The sequence below is a fragment of the Penaeus monodon genome, chromosome 40, assembly GCF_015228065.2.
Source record: "Penaeus monodon isolate SGIC_2016 chromosome 40, NSTDA_Pmon_1, whole genome shotgun sequence".
Lineage (NCBI taxonomy): Eukaryota > Metazoa > Arthropoda > Malacostraca > Decapoda > Penaeidae > Penaeus > Penaeus monodon.
In genome coordinates, this window is record NC_051425.1 from 23,501,307 (window position 1) to 23,507,697 (window position 6,391).

Sequence of the window (6,391 nt, forward strand, 5' to 3'; positions counted from 1 at the left end):
CTAGGAAGCACTGCACTTCCGGGCTTTTTTTTAAAGCCCCGGAGGATCTATAAGGACGGACAGCCATTGAACAGGCTCATCATTGTATGGGCGGGAACAGCCCCCACTACGAGTACCAATTCTTGGAAAATACATAAGCCGAGCTCCATTCGCCGTGGGGCTCAGATTTTTGTCTGCTACAAGTGTCAAGGTTATGGCCACGTAGCTAAAAATTGCAGGAAGGACACAGCGTGTGCTGTCTGTGCAGGACCCCAGGGAAAGGACTGCCCTGCAAGAAACGACGGGGAAAAGGCAACGACAATGAGGGCGCCGCCACCCCGTGAAGAGGGCGTCCCGGTGCAAGCGGAGGGTGTGAGGCCTGGGACCTAACTGCCCCCCAAAAACCCCCACGAGCAACCCCCCCACCTGCCCCGACCGTACCTCGACCCCGGGGGTGGGGATGCCCACCCACCCAACACCCACCCTGGGCCGCGTGACGTCACCAAAACCCCAGAAATTCCCGCAACTGCCAGGGGGGTTCCCCATCCTAGGGAAAAAAGTGCCCCCAAAGGGGAAAACCCTTGGGGAAAAAGACATGGATACGGCCGAGGGAAAAAAGAAGATCAGGGAGAGATTGTGAAAAGAAAAAAGCATCAGGCAAGAATTGCTGAATTTAAAAAATGATAATGGAGAACAAAAGTGATCGGGAGACGGAAAATGTGCGTTCGATGATGTTGTGATGTCAGTGATGTTGAAAAACGAAAGAGTCTCTATAATTTTTACCACGACAAAAGTGAGCGTGTAGACAGGGAAAAAAGTCTTCGATGATGTTATGAGTGAAAATACGAATGAGGGCTCTGATATTATTATTTCGCACGTGCGTTTGATGATTTGTGATGTTAGTGATGCTGCAATACGAAGAGGTCTCTGATTTATTTTTACGCACGGCGGGCCACTAAAACAGTGACGACAGTGCCGTAAAAATGACGCTGACGAAGCGAAGGGAAACGGCTGTCTGTGGGCATCACTCGAAATGCTATCAGGTACGGGTTATGCGTATAGTATCAAAAGCGGAAAGGCGCAAAAAGATAAATAAAAAGGGTACAACACAAAAACGTAATGCAGTACAAAAATATCAAATAAAAATTTTTATCAAAAAGAAATTTGCCCAAACGTTAAAACTAGGGTGTGATGGGGGGCAAGAAAAAAAATTTCTTTTCTTTCATGGAAAATACGTGGGGTCAACCTAGAATTATGACTTGCTTTCTTATTTATAAAATATGTTGACGTTATCTGTTTACAAAAGCCCCTTCACACATCACTAAAATAAAAAAAGCCCTGAATTAGAGGCTACCACTCCTATACGAAACAGGGAAAGACAGGCTATTACTTATTTCGGACCCATACCGCAAAGTTTTGGGGCAGAAATCTAATGCAAAAATGTCGTATCAGCATTTACTATTCGAAACCTCTGGGGTTTTTTTCTCTGTACAAAAGTATACGCAGGTGTAGAAGTTTTTAGATGATTCACTGCCCCCAAATTTCAGAAACCGGCACATATCATGGAATTTAAAGCTGAATTAACATTTTGGGGTAGCAATGCAATGAAAATGGGGAAGATTCCGACATTTTGTGAAAAACAATTATGACAGATATGATACAGGGGCAAAATCACGTGGGGGGGGGCAGCTAGATTATTAAAAGGAAGGATCTTGGCATGGAAAAGTCAAAGCGTTGCAACGAGCTAATCATGACCACCCTTTTCAATAGTAAAGAATACCTGTTGAAATCTCATCACCAAAAAAAATAGGGTCAAAAATTTTTATCCCCCCTTACCTTGACATCACTTTAAAAAACGTATCTATGACTGGTACAATGTTACACAGTACAAGTGTTGAAAATTTTCCCCTGGACAGAAAACATGGTCCTGATTCTACAACACTTTGGGGCTGTCCAAGAAACCTTCAAGAAAAGCAAATCAAAGTGCAAAAAAACCTAAGTGGGTCGGGGACCCTACATTTTTAAAGGAAAAAAAGCGATTCAGGAGCTTTTGATATCTACAACAGGATAAAACCCCCCTGACAAACCTTTTTGAATTTCTTTAAAACTAACAAAAACACGGGGAAATTAAAAAATCATTTCAGAAAAGAACACTTTTAACAGTTCCAAAAGCATTAACAATAACACCTCAAAGTCGGAGGTCGGAAAAAATTATCGAAATTTTAGGGAACCAACAACACCCCCAGTTTCCCTAGTCCTCTTGCACAAACAATTCCCTTGTCAATGGCTGGGCGTCCAAATTGAGCTCCTTCCCACAAAATTCAGGATCCCTTATCAATCTAAAATTGCACGCAAATTTGCCATTTAGATTGGATGTTCTGATACTCCCCTCGAAATTTGCTGAATCACTGATGGGAACTGAACAAGCATGATCAAAGGAAAACGTCCGCCCCAGGGGAGGATGGAAAACCTTAGTGTCCCCGCCTTTTAGCTCGGGCCTGGGATCCCCTTTTGCCCTATCAGGTTAAATTTTTACAAGTATTCTGCCTGGCTCCTGGAAGAGTCTAACTCCCATAAACCCAAAACAAAAACTGTAAATACCGCCATTTCATTTAAACCCCATGTGTATGCAAATTCTAGAAAGGATAATTTTTAAAACAGACCCCACTCAAGGTTTTCCCAGTGGGGACGGATTTTTGGGAGTCACAAAACTTTTCAGAGTACTTTTTCCCCCCCCAACACCCCCAACACTTTTAAATTCAAAAAGGAAGCCCCCCCAAAAATGTTTTTTTTTTTTTTTTTGGTTGGGGTTTTTTTTTCTTGGACCCTTAAGTCTTTTTTAAATTGGGGGACAGGGGGGAGTTTACCTAGCTTTAAGCTTTGGGACCGGGAAATCCCCCGGGGGTTTGAATTTTATCTTGGATGAAATTGTCGTTCCGGGGATGAAAAATTCTCACAGTTTACGAAAGGCACAGGGGGATTTCCCCCCTAGCTGGTTCCCCCGTTCATCCCCCCCCACTTTTCCCATGGGAAGGTTTAATTCCCAAATTAAAAATTGGGGTTTTTAATGACAATGCCTCCTCAAAAAAAGTTGGGGGGAATGCCTTTAATTCTTTGGGGAAAAAAAGGGGACAGTTGTGGATGTTTTCGGGTTTTAAACATTTTTAACCCCATCACTCCCTTGTTTTCATTAAAGGTGAAAAGGAGTTTTATATGCAAAGTATAATTTTCCCCGGGGAAATGTAAAAAAAGGGTCAGAAAAAATTCCCCTTTCTTAAAAAAAACCTTTTTGGGGAAGTTGAAACCCTTTGAAAGTTTCCAAAAAAACCATTCACCCAAGTTTAAGTGCTAAACACGGGCCCCTTTAAAAAAATTCCCCGAAAATTATAAAACTCATGTTCCATTGTAAAATCCAAAAGGTGTTTCCATTCAATGGGAAAAATTTTGATTACCTCGCCCCCAAAAAAAAGGGGAAAGGTGTTTAAAAAAAATTGGTAGAATTAACAACACCAAATTTTGATGATAATATTTACCCCACCTAATTGGTCAAAACTTTTTTTGGGAACTCTTTTCCTCAATTTTAAAAACAAAAATGGGGACATAAAAACGGAGTGGGGGTAATCCCCGCAACGGCGCGGGCTCTGGGGTACATCTAAGGCCCATAAAACTTTTAAAAGGGGGGAAAAAAAAATTCAAAAGGTCGTCCTTCAAAAAGGGAAAAATTTTTAAAACTTTTTATGGTCCTTCATTTTCTACCAACAAACGTGCAAATTGGGAAAAAGCCGCAGCAAAGGTAGTAACAACAGTCTTTGGGTTTATTAGGCCCTAAAAAAAGAATGTTAAAAAAAGGGCCGAAAAGTCCCCCTACAGTTGGATCAAGCCTTTTGGGGGGCACGGTAAACCCAAAAAAGGCTTTTTTCCCCAAATAGTTTAGGTTTCAAACTGGCCCCTCAAAAGGAGTGCAGGTAACTTCGGCAAAAGAATTCCTATTCTGGTTCTGATAAAGTTTCGACCCCCAAAGGTTGAAAAAGTAAATTTTTTTCAAACATTGGAAGAAATTGTATTTCCCAAATTTTAGGAAAATCCCTATGCAAAACGGTTTTCAAACACAGTTTGGGTTGGATAATTTTTGTTGGGGATTTTTTAAAAACCACAACTACAATTTAAAATGACAAGGGAATTGTAAAATTTAACTGATGCCCCCCTTGCAGGGTTAAAAAAAATTAAAATTTTAAAAAAAAAAAACTAGGGGTTTCCAAAATTACACCCCAGGAACTAAAGCTTAAACCAAAAACCAACCCCCAACCTTATGGGAAAAACCCCTTGGGTTTCACCAAAAACCCTTTTTTTCTGTTTTTCCAAAAACCTTTTTGTTAAAAAAATAAGCCAACCGCAGGTGGGGGGGGGAAAAGGGGCAGGGGAAACTGATGGAACTTTTTTTACGGGAAAAAAAACAAAACGGAACGGTTGGGCAATTAATTTTGGGGGATTAATTTTTGCCCCCCGTCAGAAACCCCCCTTGGGGTATTTAAAAGCCCCATAATAAAAAAAAATTTATCGTAAATGGAAGATATACTTAAAAAAAACCCCTAAAAATTTCTTTTTAAATTAAAAAAAAACCCCCCCCCGCAATAACAAAATTTTTACCGTGCCAGCAGTTAAGTAATATGAGAAGGAGGGGTTATTTTATATTTTACGGGAAACACAGTATTATTGTTTAAAAAATTTAAAACATAATAAAATGTAAAAAAAAACATAAAAAAACCAAAACCTTTTAAGATAACCAAAAAAAGGAAAATAAAAAACTAAAAAATTTTTAAAAAAAAAATATTTGGTAAAAAAAATCAAAATTTTTTGGTTGTAAAAAGCCAAAATAAAAGAAAAAACCTTTGAAATTTATAAAAATGGAAAAAAAGGGCTAAAAAGAAATATTTCCCGCCTTTTTTGGGGGGGGTTTTTCGGTTTAAAAATATTTTCCCCCCTTTTTCCGGGGAAATGGGGGGGTAAAAGCAGCAAGACGAGGATTCCTTTTTTCTTTCAGGGCCCGGGAAATTTTCTTTTTATCCCAAAACCAGTTTAACCTTGGAAATAAATTTTTTTCTACCAGGGGTTGTGACCCCCGGGAAAAACGAACCAGGGGGTGGCCTTGGGCCCCGGGAAAATTGGGGGGTGCAAATCCGTTAAAAACCTAAATACATTTTAAGTATTTGGGTTGATTGAGTTAAATTTCCAAACAAAATTTTTAAAAAAAAAAAAAACCCCGGTTCCTTATTCCCAAGGAATTTAATGAGCCAAAAGAAAGCCCCCCAACAAGGAAAAAAAAATTAGGAAAAAAAGGGGTTATGAATAAAAACGCAAGGGAAGAAAAGTTCGGTGTTTCGCTATATAAAGATATGTGGTTTTATCCTGGGGGTCCAGGGAGCAGAGTTCCCTGGCTAGGGAATATATAGATAGTATAACCCCTGGTTAGGCGCATATAATACCACGGGGGTCCAGGGGGCTGACTAGACGTATATATTACTACTGGTCCAGGGGTCATAGTCCCCTGGCTAGGCGTATATATTACTACGGGGGTTCAGGGGGCAGAGCCCCCTGCCTCGGGAATATATAGATCGTATATTTTAAAATCCGTGGGGTTCTAGGGAGCGTGTATATATTACCACAGGGGTCCAGTGAATACAGATCGTAGTTTATAAATCCTACAGGGTTAAGGTTAGCTTGGTTTATTGGTTAGGACGCTTTGTACTGGATTATGTGAAATCTTAGATTAAGTTAAGTTAAGTAAGTTTATTTACCACCCTGACTATCTGCTCAGGCGTGGGCAATCATGATTACAGTTTTACATATATCTGACATTGTACAGTAGTCTGTAACTACTGTAGTTGTACAAGGTAAAATAAATCATAAATCATACAAAAATTATTACTTTCATATGCTTTTACCACTGTGTTTGAATAACACTGTTATTTGCTTACGGTAGTTATTATATAGTAAATTTAGGGTATAGTACGAGTATATCTTCCAATGTATCAGATGAAATGAAATATTCACATAGTTCTTTATACCTCATGTTAGGTGGTCTGAAAGGCTGTATCGCATGACATTCCGAGATATAGTGCTCAAGCGTTCGTATGTTTTCTTCGTTACACAGTCTACATCTAGATTCATCTGCACTTCTTGCACCGTGCAGTTGCCAGTACATTCTGTACCTAAACGTATTCTGGCAGTAACCACGTCACACTGTCTGGTTTGACTTCGGTGCCACCCGTAGGAAGGCTTGCCCTCTCTATACTGATCGTAGTGCCTTATGGTACAGCTTTCAGGCCTTTGAGTGTTAATCAGATCTACTAGTTCTTCCTTATGAGAACTTTTCAATATAGCACCTACAGAGGCATCCAGATCTATGTCACCC